The sequence below is a fragment of the Equus caballus genome, chromosome 19 (assembly GCF_041296265.1).
Source record: "Equus caballus isolate H_3958 breed thoroughbred chromosome 19, TB-T2T, whole genome shotgun sequence".
Classification (NCBI taxonomy): Eukaryota; Metazoa; Chordata; class Mammalia; order Perissodactyla; family Equidae; genus Equus; species Equus caballus.
In genome coordinates, this window is record NC_091702.1 from 66032802 (window position 1) to 66046345 (window position 13544).

Below are 13544 nucleotides of genomic sequence, written 5' to 3' on the forward strand. Positions count from 1 at the left end.
AATTCATTTTGCCCTTCGTGAGCTTTAAGATGAGAACCGACCCCCCCCATACTATTTAACATTATTCTTTAAAGATTGTGTAATTACAAGTTGTTTTAATACCCTGGGCTGTTAATTTATTTGTCTTATTCTATCGTTTGAAAGTAATTTCTCTTGATGCAGAAGTTGAAAGCAAAACAACATCAAGAGTTTAGTCTCTCCCTAACCTTCTCTGTCTCACCAAATGGATTTGGCATTTCCTGTTCTTCTCACTCTGGGAAGAGCTAATTGTAATTTTTTAAAGTCATTTAAGCTCTGTATTGTGTTTTTTGTGCTCTAAAACCCATTTTGAGCTATGAATCATGGTTCTTACGGATTTATGGCACTCTTGTTTTCATTTTTGTTTATACACTGTTTATTCTGTCTTTTGTATGTGTCTTTTTAAAATATGATCTCATCCCAGACAGTACCTAAGGCTCTATTTTTTTGTTTAAAAAAATATAATGAGTGACTGTGTTATCAGAATGTCATTGTTATTCTTCCATCCCTCTAAAGCAATCTTCCCTTTTAGAATCTCTGGCCATGCAGTCATACCTAATTTGTTGTATACTTTTTGAGATGTGCTTTCCTGAAGTCCTGAGTGGATGTCTGGCTGCCTCCCAGCATTCCTTTCCACAGCTTGATTATTAAGTCCAAGAACATTGTTCACATTCTCCAAAGTTACTATCACTCCCATTGACTCAGTCAGTTTTCCTTGTTGCAAAGAATCAAGTTCAAAGTAGCAATTCCTCTTGCTTATTTCTAGACTGATTTGAGAGCTGAAATTATTGGCAAAGCAATATCCAGTTAGTCTGTTGACTTCCTCCTTAAACACATAATGACTGCCTACTATGTGCCAGGTGAAGTTCTTGCTGGAGGGAGTATGGCAGAGAACGGGACAGAGAGAGGAGGTAGCAGACATGGTAAACAAAAAAATATATCAAGATAATCTCAGCAAATGACAAGTTATATAAGTGAAATAAAATACCATAACACAAAAGAAAGTTGTGTGTCAGGGTGCACTAATTTAAGTTAGATGCTCAGAAAAGCCCTCACTAAGGAAGTAACATTTGAGCTGAGATCCGAATGCCAGGAGCGGTCCAGGCGTAAAATATCTCAGGCTAGAATGTTCCACACTGAGGAACGGCGAGTGCACTAGTGCTAAAGTGTGGATGTTCTTGGCCTAGTCCAGGAGGAGGAAGAAGGCTGACGGGCTGAGCATTAGGGGTAGGAGATACAGCGGTAGGAACAAGGTGCAAGATGTCAGCAGGAGATGGAGAGGCAAGTAGAGGTCAGATCGTGGCCCGCTGTAGACAAGCCAATTCGTGTAGGAATGACCCTTCGAGGTTTCAGTCAGGGCGGCAATATGATCTGGCTTCTAATTAAAAAAAAAATAACTCTAAAATCCAGAGTGAAGAACAGCTTTGGGCATGACTGAACAAGATGGAAATAAAGAGCCCACAAGGGAGCTACTAGACTCGTCGGGAACAGGAAACTGAGGCCCCCTCCACTGGCATAGCTCAGCTCTGTCGTTTTTGTGATCTTATGTGTGGATGTAATATATATCTCCCCTGATTGCCTGAACAATGTTTGGCTTCCTCCCCAAACTAGATTATTATTTCATATCCCTCACTTTTTCCCTTATTACCATGTTCTTCATGTCTCTCTCCTCTGGGTCAAGGCTTTGCACATAGTCCATGCTTTCCTGACACATAATACTATTCCATTACCCCATCTCTCAGAATTGGTTTTTTTAAACCAGACTAATAGTCTGGATGCTCCATTTGTGTAAAAACATGTTATAAATGATGCCCCTGGAGTTATGCCATGCAGAGCCTTGAACATCAGCTAAAATATATTTTAACCATGAGTCATGTACCATGTCCTACTCATATTTTATACTTCAGAGGGGTTCTCTTGAGTTTCTCAAAATTATTAAGATGTTCCCATTTAATAGTTATGTTTTGGATATGAGAAAGGAAAGAAACTAACTGTTATTGAGAGATGTCTGGGGAAGAAATAACATATTTGGGTTCCTTATTCAAATTAGCTAACCAATTTGGTATGGCAAAACACTGTAAGTGAATCAGACAACCTCAGTAAGGAAACTAGTCACAAGGCAATAACACTTGCTTCAGATCAGATGCTGGTTTGAACTGGCCAAAACTAATCCGGTTTTCTATGAACATATTAGTTAAGTACTGAACAGATTTCCAGGCTCACTCTCCCTTGCTCCATTGCTCCACTGTCCACAGGCTAATACTGACCTCACACAAGGGTCACAGTCTTTTTATGCTTCTTTGACTCCAGAGACCAGCGGAAACACAAGTGGGGGTGATGTTCATTTGCTTTTCTCTTCTGTGTCTGGCTCCAGGATCATAATATCAGTGATTCTTGCCTGCAGCCAATTGCTTTAATTTCTCACCAGAGATTAGTGCTTCTATTACTAGTTGAAGACAGTGGTCATTCTCCAAAAGGCTGAGGCAGCTTTACTGGCTGGAATTTCACAGCTATAATGGGGAAGAAGTGTTCTATGCTGGTGCCAACAACATTTTTAAAAAAAGAGAATAACTTTACATGTCTGTAAAATAAGCAGTCCTAAGACAGTCATCTCAATGGTGTATCAATAAAAGAATTAATAGTACTGTATCACCACATAGATTTTTATGTATAAATCAGAGGGATTATAAACTCTTAGGGTATAGCCTAAAAGTTTTCTGTGATTTACATCAATCCACTAAGAACGTTGACATAATGTTTCTTTCTGGGTGTTCTCTGATATTTCCTAACTCAACTACAACACAAAAATAATAGCATTGAGATGGGTTCTATTTCAAGTTCTGTCACCAGAAAGCTGTGAGAGCTTGGTCAGGTTACATTATCTCTTTGGGCCTCCGTTTCCTTGTTTAGAAGGAAATTCTGCCATTTGTGAAAACGTGGATGGACCTTGAGGGCATTATGCTATGTGAAGTGAGTCAGACAGAGAAAGACAAATACTGTGTGATCTCACTTATATATGGTTGCCTGGGCCTGAGATGGGGAAAACAGAGAGATGCTGATCAAAGGATACAAACTTTCAGTTACAAGATGAGTAAGTTCTGGGTATGTAATGTACCACGTGGTGACTGTAAATAACATTACCATATTGTATACTTGAAAGTTGCTGCAAGAGTAGATCTTAAGTGTTCTTACCACGCACAAAAAAAAAACGATAACCATGTGAGATGACAGATCTGTTAACTAACCATATTGTGGTAATCCTTTCACAATATGTACACACGTCAAATCATCATGTTGTAGAGCTTAAATTTACATAATGTTACTTGACAATTATATCACAATAAAGCTGGAAGAAAAATAAATAAAATAAAAGTGTTGCATTAGAAAATGAGCCCAAATGTCCTTTTCATTCTAAAGTTACATTTTCTTTTATCAAGATTTTCATTAAGACAACAACATAATAAAAGCAGTTTTGTGTATATTTTCTCCCTTTTTTTCCCCCTAGCACAAGGGAGGCCCCATAGCATGGAATTAAAACCTTGGATTCTACTGAGCTTCTTTCTTTAAAATTAGAATTTGGTCCCTTGTTACATGTTCAGCTCTGTTTCCTCGTCTGACAAAATACTGTTCTCTCCCAACATTCCAGCATGTCTACATCAAAAGATTGAGTGTGTGTGTGTGTGTGAGTGTGAGTGTGTATCGAGGGATGAGTAACATCTGGAAGAGGGAGAAGATGATGGATGATAACTTACAGTTCATGTAGGAAAAGTTAGATTTAGAAAGTCTTTTGTGTCCAACTCTTCAGCTGTCATGAACCAATTCTCTAAAGAGAAAGGACATTGCTTTTGAGTCTAGATACAGGGAATGAAATACAAGTTAACACTTGGGGAGGCAGACTTTCTATCACATAATCATCACACGTTCAGAAGGAGGTCAGCTTCTAAAAGCGGACCAATGAATTTATCAGTGAGGAGAAGAGCAGATGAGTGGTAGACAAAAGCTTTGTTCACACCTAAGAGTTTGGGGTATTAATGAGTCTATTTACAACAGCCAACTTTAATCAGCCACAATGATCTTTGTCATGTAATTACCTGATCATATACATTTCAATGTGACATAGTTTTCATCAAATTCACATTATATGTGGGAAATCATGATTTCTCCTTACTTCTTAGCTGGAAAACAATGCCCTGTTTAAAAGGTGAAGTGTGGATAAAATGATCTGTGAGTGATGTGGGTGGTTGAGAAACAGATTACTTGGCTATGATATTAGCAGGTCTGTCCATTACAGGACACTGCTAGTTTTTCACATATTTCAATGAATTTTATACTGTAATAGGATGAATAGAACAGAACTGATGTTTCATAATTTACATTGGTGATTTCCTATACTATCATTCTATCGTGTGTGTGTATGTGTGAGTGTGTACACAGATATAGCTGGAAGTTAGGCAGAATCAGTGAGATATTAGGTTGGAGTATATACAGTTGATAAACTCCATTATTCATGATAGTTCTGTTCTATAAAGTAGCCGTGAACGCTGAATTTGCGTTTACTGAACCAATGTTCCTACAGAAAAGATAAGATTAGGTTCCTGTGATCTCTGGTCATAACATTTTCATCAACCAATGAGTACAAAAACCTGTTTAATATGTGTTTCTGTTTAAAGATGCCTTATTTAACAGGCGCTGCTGTTTCATTAACATTGAACTCGAGCCAACAGCACTGTAGGTCATGCCTGCACCAAACTTATCTAAGACACATTTTCTCCTCAAGGCACATCACAGCCTTGTTGCACTTAGGGACACTAGACAGCACTTCAGCATGATGCTCGGGGGTCATTTATTTTTTTTTAAAGATTTTATTTATTGCCTTTTTCTCCTCAAAGCCCCCCAGTATATAGTTGTATATTCTTCATTGTGGGTCCTTCTAGTTGTGGCATGTGGGACGCTGCCTCAGCATGGCTTGATGAGCAGTGCCATGTCCGTGCCCAGGATTTGAACCAACAAAACACTGGGCCGCCTGCAGCGGAGCGCACGAACTTAACCACTCAGCCACGGGGCCAGCCCCTCGGGGATCATTTTAAATGGCAAAATCACCAATAATAAACACAAAATTATGAAAAATGTGTCACTAAATAGACCATAAAAGAGACTTTTGTTTACCGTAGGAGAACTGAAACTGGAGAGCAGCATTGACTCATTCAGTCTTGGCCGGGAACATCTGTGGTGAATGACTCAAATTTTGCATCACTGTGCATGTCCACAAATGATCATTAAAGTGCTGTGAGTGTTAGTTTAGGGTTTACAAATAAATTTTAGTGAGTAGGCAAATTTGCAAATGCATAATCTGTGAATAAGTAGAGATCAACTGTGTGTGTATGCATATATGGATATGGCAGAATCATGGAGAGGTCGGGTGGGAACATCTCAGAGCCTATTTGAACATAGGGAGCGGAGAGGGCACAGCCCCACCTTGTGACATTCACTCCCTCAACCTTCATCAAGCAACGCTGATGCCTTTGAATATGTGCCTATTTCAGTTATCTATTGATGCCTAACAAATCACCTAAAACACGATGGCTCAAATAGCATCAGTGATTTATTTTACTCACAAACCTAGAATTTTGTAGGTTTTGATGGGAACAGCTCATCTTTGCTCCACAAGGCATTTGGTGAAGCCTGGAAGCTCCACTGTCAAGAGGACTCAACTCATGACCAGCAAGTTGGTGTTAACTTTCAGCTTGGAGCTCCGTAGGGCTGTGGGCCAGAGCCTCTGGTTCATCTCCTCGTGGGCTTCTTCGTGAGCTGATTTGGCTTCCCTCCTGTGTGGTGCTGTGTCCTAAGAAACAGGAAATGGAAGTTACCAAATTTTTGCTTCCTGGGCCTAGAAAGTCTTACAATATGATTTCTGATATATTCTATTGCTCAAGTAGTCAGCGAGCCCTGATTTAAGGGTAAGAGACATAGACCCTTTGATGAGAGAGGGTCAAAAGAATTTTGGGGACCATGTTTTAAAACCAACACAGTGCCATTGATGTTACCATTAAGCCTAAGCAATAAGCCTCCCTACCCTACAGACTATGCTAGTATTTATTCCTTATGACCATTGAAGAGTATTATCTTTTCCTTAATTATTTTCCTACATCTTCTTGTTATTATAATTGCCATAGCACAGATGTATGACTAGAATCATAACGTCAGGTTGACTGGAAGTGAGGCTTGTAGCAAGCCATCCTATCTCTCAAAAGTCATGATGGATTTGGAAATAGCTCCAGCTAGGCTAGAGACAGGGACATGGGACTCTAATTCAATGCAGACACACTGCTTTCCTATAGAAATACTGAGAGGGACATAACAATGTTCTACCCTCTTTCTGCAGGACATATGAATTTAATGAAAGTTTTGACATGCTCAACTTCCAGATGAGTTATACAACCACAACCTACCCATTTGAAAAATAATCTTTGCTATAAAGTCCCAGGCTATTCTAGAGTAAGGGGAAGAAATAGCGGGTTGATAGAGACTCCAGTTAGGAAGAATCTTGAAGTTTGAGAGAAATTCACTCAGAATAAGCAGGTCAAGACTGGAGGGTATTTGTGAAGAAATAAATTATAGAAGAAAAGAGAATCTGAGAAAGAACAAGAGCCAATGAGAACTTAGAATGCAATGAAAAGAAGAGAAACATTGATTGAGAACTTTCTCTAAACCATGTCTACTCTAAATACATTATTTAATCCTTGAAGATATCTCATTACGTATTACTACAACCTTTTTCATGGGTGAGCACACTGACATAAAGTTAAATAATTTACTGAAGACTATTTAGATTAAATTCACAAGTATGAACAGGAATCCAAGCTTAAGAAGGAAAATCCATATATCTGAGGGGCTTGGTCTTTGGAAGGGTGGTCTCCTCAGTTTCGTTTAATGGAAAAATAATGCTCATGGGCATCGAGTAGGAGGGGTCTACTTAGGATTAGCTTGGGGATTTGTCCCTTCCTCAAAGTCCTTAATTAATGAGGCAAACTCCTGATGAGAGGAAACTTTTGTTGGCTTAATTTCATTTAGAAAACATTAAAGTCAAATTGACCTAAATATGAGGCCAAGCTAATATATTCACCTGAAAGTTGGAAATGATAGTTTCATTTATTATGCTATTCTTTCAACTATTCACATGTTAAATTTTAGTACTTAGAGGTAAATGTTTGCCCAAGACATTCTGTGACCAAGGAGAGGAAAAGCGAGAACAAGATGTAAAATAGAAATTGGTCTCAAGCTACTCACCATCTAGGTAGATGAGCAACGGGTCCATAAGTGTCTAATTCTATCATAGTAACTACAGGTGAGTGTTCAAAGTTGACAGACGCCAATTGGTTGGAGGAGTAAAATTTTGAGAAGAGCTCTAGAGATACAGTCACAGGCTGCGAAAGACTGAGCTTTGAAGAAGGGACGAGGAATCCTTTAAAGCAGGACTGAGTGGAAACGTGAAGACTTTGGAGGCCTACCCTATGGTTACCTAGCTGTGTTTCTCCAGTCAATTACTGAACTTCTCTGAGTCTCAGTTTCTTCTTCCTCTGTAAATGTTGACATTTATGTATACCTCAAAGGGCTTAGGTGGAAGATTAAGTGACATAATATTTGTGAAGCACCTGGCACATAAGAAGCCCTGATCGTTTTTTATTTTACTTTGAAAACATATGGAGGCTGATTGACATTGGCTTCTGAATGATAAATATCCTGTTTCTGAGGCTTCCTCTCTTTGACTAGACTAGTTTCAATGGGAAACATGGATTTGCTCCCCTAATTTACAGCTTCCATGTGTGCTTGTCACTATTAAATGAGCGGGCTCGGGGTATACCATTTACAGGTTTCTCCCCAGGGGTTTCTTTAGGCTAGCTGGAATGCCACAGAATTAAAAAACAGATGGTGTATACTTGAAAAGTGTAGAAACAGTCTCATTCTTCTCTTATGTCGAACTGTCTTCACTTGTGTTTACATAAGGAAATGCGTAAGCAAATTTTAAAAAGGAATATTTTGGAATTAGTTTCTGCACAATGAATCTTTGGGTACTTGGACATCTGTGATGTAAAATCTCCTGGCTTTCTTTCAGAAAAAATATTATTGTTTAAAAGCTGTCATTTGGAATACAATTTAAAAACTTGTTTTCAACAGCTATAGAATTATACACAGATTCTGAACAAAAAAATGTAAAATAGGTACATGATGCTTGTCTTTTTCACATCTATAATAATCATTTAACAGCTAAATCTAGAAGTAATGTGCCATGTGGATGTCTTGATTTTATTTCATGCTTTTCCCTTTTGAACATCATTTCTTTCTCTGACTCATAGCCTTTTTATTATTACTACTATTCTAAACTTCCTTCCACAAGTCTCTCAGTTTTAAATTATGAAAGCAGGTGTCCAATATTTTCCTTAAAGCAGGATTCTTACATTTACTAATTTGTTTAATGGACAATGATGACCGAGGGCCAGCTATGCATCTGGCACTCTTTCAAGTTCTTTGACTATAATGGTGAGCAAAATGGATACGGTCTCTCCTTCAAGGAGCTTATAAATATTTGTAGAAACAGAAATTATTGAAATAACTCCCAGACGTAATTACACACCATGGTGAGTGACGTGAATAATAAGCGCAAGGTGCTCTTGAGAGTGTAGTAAAGGGATGTGATCTAGTCAGTTGAGAGATGGCTCTGAGGGAAGATCTGAAAGACAAGTACAACACAGGTGAGAAGAAGAAAGAACATTCTAGACAGAGGCATTGACATAAAAGCATCAGAGCATTTTCAAGGAACAGAATGCCCAAAGTGAGACTGGAGCAGTAGGGTTGTTTTAAGGATTTGATCTTTATCTAGAAAGCTAAAGGAAGCCTTGGAAGAGTTTTTAAAAGGGAGTAAGATGAAGAGATTTGGATTTTTAAAGGTCACTGTGTCCAAAGTGGAAAAAACAAAGGAGGAAAGTAGAAGGAGACAAGGAAATCAGGATGTTCCCGAGACGAAGGGGGTTTGGATTACTGGGGATGGAGAGAAGCAGACAGATTGAAGAGGTGTGTGGGAAGAAAATGTTTTTTATATTTATTTTTCCCCGTTGTTTCTCTTTATTCACATTGTCTGCTGTCTCTCTCCTTCTGTAGGCAATCATCCAAACTGTTTAATGTGTATCTTTTTGCTTCTTTATGGTCTAGCAAAATATGAAATATTGCTTTGTAGGCATACATTCTTAATTTATGTAAATGTTATATTTTGGATTTAATTTTAAGATCCAATTTTGTTGCCATATACATCTAACTCATTATTTTTCTTACGGCATAGTGCTGAATGGTGTGCTACCACCCTCCCACTGAAGGTCGCTTAGATTGTCTCCAGCTTTCCACCACTCCAAATAAAGTGGCAGAGAGTATCCAGGTACACCTTCACTTGTGGACTGATGTGAGAATATGGGGGGGCTCACAATTCTTCTACTACTAATGAATTGGAGTATTTCTTTCTAGGGTTGTTAGCCTTTTGTATTTTATTTATTAAAAATGGCCTGTTCATATCCTTTACCCGTTTTTCTCTTGGGATTGATGTCTTTTTCTTACTGATTTACACATTTCTTGTACAGCCTAGATATTAATCCCTTATTGCTCTCATTAGTCACCTGTCTTTTCACTGTATTAACAGTCTCATCATTAAACAAATATCCTTTTTGGTATATAATTAAATTCATCACTGTTTCTGGAGAGAGTTTGGGGAAATAGGTCACGGTTAATAGCACTCTGTATTGCCAAGAGGTAAGAAAGGAGAGGGCTCAGTGATCATGGAAGACGAGACAGAGTGGTGCAGGCAAAAGGAGTGGGATTTTGAATCTCAATTTTCTAATGTGTAAAATGAATAAGAATATTAATACTAGACCTATATACCTCTGCCTGACAGGAGCAAATAAAAAATTTTGTAAACTAGAAAGGTTTTCGTAAATGTTTGTTTATGAAAACTGCTTTTAATACATTGTCTGGATCTACTAAGGGTCTTCAGATGATGTACAAGCTTGGTCAAAATTTAAAAGGTACAAAACACTGGGTTTATGTGCGCTTTTAATTTAATATTTAACTCTGAAGTCGCACCTTAAAATTAAGTTTAAAATATATTCCCAGTAACAGTATTAAGCAGGTAATTTTGGGAGAACATATGTGGTCTTAAGTTGTAGGACATAGAATCTAAGTGTTCTTTTTCAGAATCTGCAATTTACAGAACAACAACACTTTGCAGCACTAGATTTATTTCCAAAAGATATATATCTAAAATTAAATGATTTTATAAATTAAATTATTTACAAATGCAATTGGTAACTTGTTCATTTGAAGGGATGAAATTTGCAAAGTCTATAATTTGAATAATAACTAACATAATGTCTACATAATAAACCCAGACTTTTTTAGGAAGTCAAACCCAATATTGCATAGATTATGTTCCTGGAAAAAAAGTCATATATTTTGAAACTGCAAAACCAGATCAATATTTCACAAAGTGTGTTTTACAGAATGCATTTTCTAAGCTACTTTAATAAAAGCTATATTGAAAAAATTTACATGATTAAACAAATTTAGAAAACGTGTACATTTTGATAATGCAGAACTTCACCATTGTTTTCATTATGCTGTTGGTCATTGTGAAAGTATAATATGTGATGGGATCAATTAAATAAAATTTTCCAAACTTATTAAACTTTATTTCTGGACTCATCTAGTGAGAGCAGCATAGCCCGGAATATACACTATCCTTCTTACTTTTTGTCTACTTATTCTATTAATTAATGACAAGGTATTTAAAAATTTCCCACTATTAGTTTGAATATGTCTTTCTTTTTATTCCATCAATTTTGCTTTATGTATTTTGAATCCATATTCTTAAGTGTGTTCAAACTTGGAATTATTTTATCTTCCTATTGGGTTGGCAATTTTATCGTTACAACATGTCTCTCTTTGTCCCTAACAATGCTTCTTGCCTTAAAGTTTAGTTTGCTTTATCCCTGGTTCATGTTCTTATGGTATTTTTTTCTATTCTTTGGTTTCTTTAATTATTCCTTGTAAGCAGAATAGAATTGGATTTGTATTTTTATCCAGTATGAGAATTTTAGCCATTTAACTAAGCTTTTTATTTAGTTTATATTTACTTTAATTATTAAGACATTTGATTATATATTTGAGACAATATCTTTTTTGTCTCAAATATTTAGGTTTCTTTTCCTTCCTTTCTTGGATTATTCTGGAGAATGAATACTTTTACTATTTTTTCCCCTCTATTTTCTTGCAATGTACATTATATGTATTATATAAAATATACAATATTATTATATAATATATATTAGTATATATTAATTAATATAATAAATTAATATAATCATTGATATAACATGTCTTTAATGATTATCATAGAGATTACAACATTCATCCCTGAATTATTAGTATAATACAAAATATTGATTTTATTTTGTATAAAATACAAAAGATTTATTTCCCTCAATAACACTAAAACCTTTCTGAGGACATTCTTGTTAAAATATCTTATCCATTTTATCGGATTGTTATTTTCTCATTATTGAGTTCTACGAGTATTTTTTATTTTTAAATTAAACTTGGATACAAATCTTTTATCAGATGTGTTTTGAAATTATGTGGCTTATCTTTTCATTTTCTTAACTTTAGATATGATAAATTTTTTATTTCTGAATTTCCTTTTATATATTCTACTTCTCTGGTGAAACTTTCTGTATTTTCATCTATGTTCTCCGTCCTTTATTCTCTGTTCTTGAACGTATTATTCAGAGGTGTGTTGAATCCTTGTCACTAAACTCTGATGGCTAGATCAGCTGTGTCTGTTTCTATCATCTATTTAGTCTCTTGGTTTTTGGTCATATGGTCCTATGGCTACACACCTAGCAATTTTTTTATTGAGTGTCGAACATCATTTATATCAAATTCTAGAGGCTTCAGATGATATTCTTTTCTTTCAGATAAAGTCACAATTTCCTCTTCTAGGCAGATAGAGTGGGGACTGATCAGTTTAATCCAAGAGGAATAGAATTTGGTAGGTACTGCATACAGTTTTGGTAAAACTAAGTCTGCCTCTCTTAATTGGATGTAGGCCAATTACGTATGCCCTGTTAATTGGGGTGGCTCCCCACTGTTTTCAGTTGAGAGCCTGTTCCACTGAGATTGTGTTCACCACATCCCCTTCACAGTGGGTCCTAATGCAAATCATTGTCTCTTTTGAACAATAAGTTTGTCAAAATCTCTGCTCTGCCTTTCACAGATGTTCTTTGTTTTAGCTTCTTTGTCTCCTGCCCCATGAAACTTCAGAAATCAGCAAATGTCTCGAGGGGAAAATTTTCTGGAGTGAAATATCCTTCAAGTGTTTACTGTTGTTACTGTAGTGTGTGAGACTGCACAGGCTCTGTGAGTTTCTGTTCTCTAACATTACCTTTCTGCCAGGGCAAAACTCAAATTCTCAATCTCTTGTCCACACCCCAATTGACATATATCCCCATGAAAGAAGGCTGCTGAAGATTGTAAGTTCATCTCTCCACAGGTGTCTCCATCTGGAATCTTAGTCACTTCTGTCTTTGTTGCTTCAGCAGCTCTCTTGATGCTTTGAAACACTTATTTTAAATTTTATTCAACTCTTCTGTTTGTCCTAAGTGGAAACATTGAGAAGTTATAAGATGCTCCTTTATATACTACATATTATAATTAAATTATATGCTAGATCATGCTTTAATATCTCTTAAGATATTTTAAATTATATTTAAGAATCCAAATTTGGGTGAAGATTCAACTTTGTAGGATAGTACCAAGACAAAAGACTTACATAATCTAATTCTTCATATGGCCAAATTGACACAAGCACAGATGATGACAATTCATTAAAGTCTACTTTTATAAATTATGGCAGACAAATTTTTTTTAAATCTATTATTAGACATATCATGATAACAAATAATATAATATTTAAAGGAGTAAATAAGGGTTTTCTGGTATGAAGACACACTATTTTCTAGTCTTGTTTTAATATTTTTGAAAGATCAAGTAAGCACAATAATCTACCTTAGAATAAGAAGATTCAGTAAACTGTGTGTCCTGTAAGGCATTCTTATTGGCCTTCATTCCCTTCTTCTGTGCAACTCATCCCTAAACTTTTTATTTTCAGTTTGTATTGTCTCTCTATTTTTCCAAAATGTTCTTCAAATATCTTTGAATGAATTAGAATATGATCCAGCATTTACCCAGATGCTACTCATCATTCTTATTTGTGACAATGTGATTACTACATATCTTTAATCTAAACCAGGATTGGCAAATGGATTTCATCTTGTATGGCAAATCAAATGGAAGAAATATCTTAAGCTGTTTGAAATTATTCTAAAGGTACATCCAAGCCCAAAGTGAAGATGTGCCAAGATAATTTAATGAGGTCTGTCATGCATTGGAAGAAGGAATAGTAACAGGCCATCTTGTTGGATCTTGAG

At 36.2% G+C, this 13544-nt stretch overlaps 2 long non-coding RNA genes across 7 annotated transcripts in view; one reads left to right on the forward strand and one right to left on the reverse strand.

Moving 5' to 3' along the window:
• Positions 1 to 13544, forward strand: part of LOC106781985 (uncharacterized) — a 327364-nt gene that overhangs the window by 259434 nt on the left and 54386 nt on the right. For all 6 annotated transcript variants that reach the window (XR_011429326.1, XR_011429323.1, XR_011429324.1 and 3 more), the window contains one exon: positions 9353 to 9445. This is a non-coding gene — a long non-coding RNA (uncharacterized lncRNA). The remainder of the gene's footprint in view (positions 1 to 9352; positions 9446 to 13544) is intronic.
• LOC138919289 (uncharacterized) overlaps positions 5603 to 13544 on the reverse strand; it is a 62615-nt gene continuing 54673 nt past the window's right edge. The window contains exons 2-3 of the long non-coding RNA XR_011429335.1: positions 12500 to 12712; positions 5603 to 5860 (exon numbers count right to left, since the gene is read on the reverse strand). This is a non-coding gene — a long non-coding RNA (uncharacterized lncRNA). The remainder of the gene's footprint in view (positions 5861 to 12499; positions 12713 to 13544) is intronic.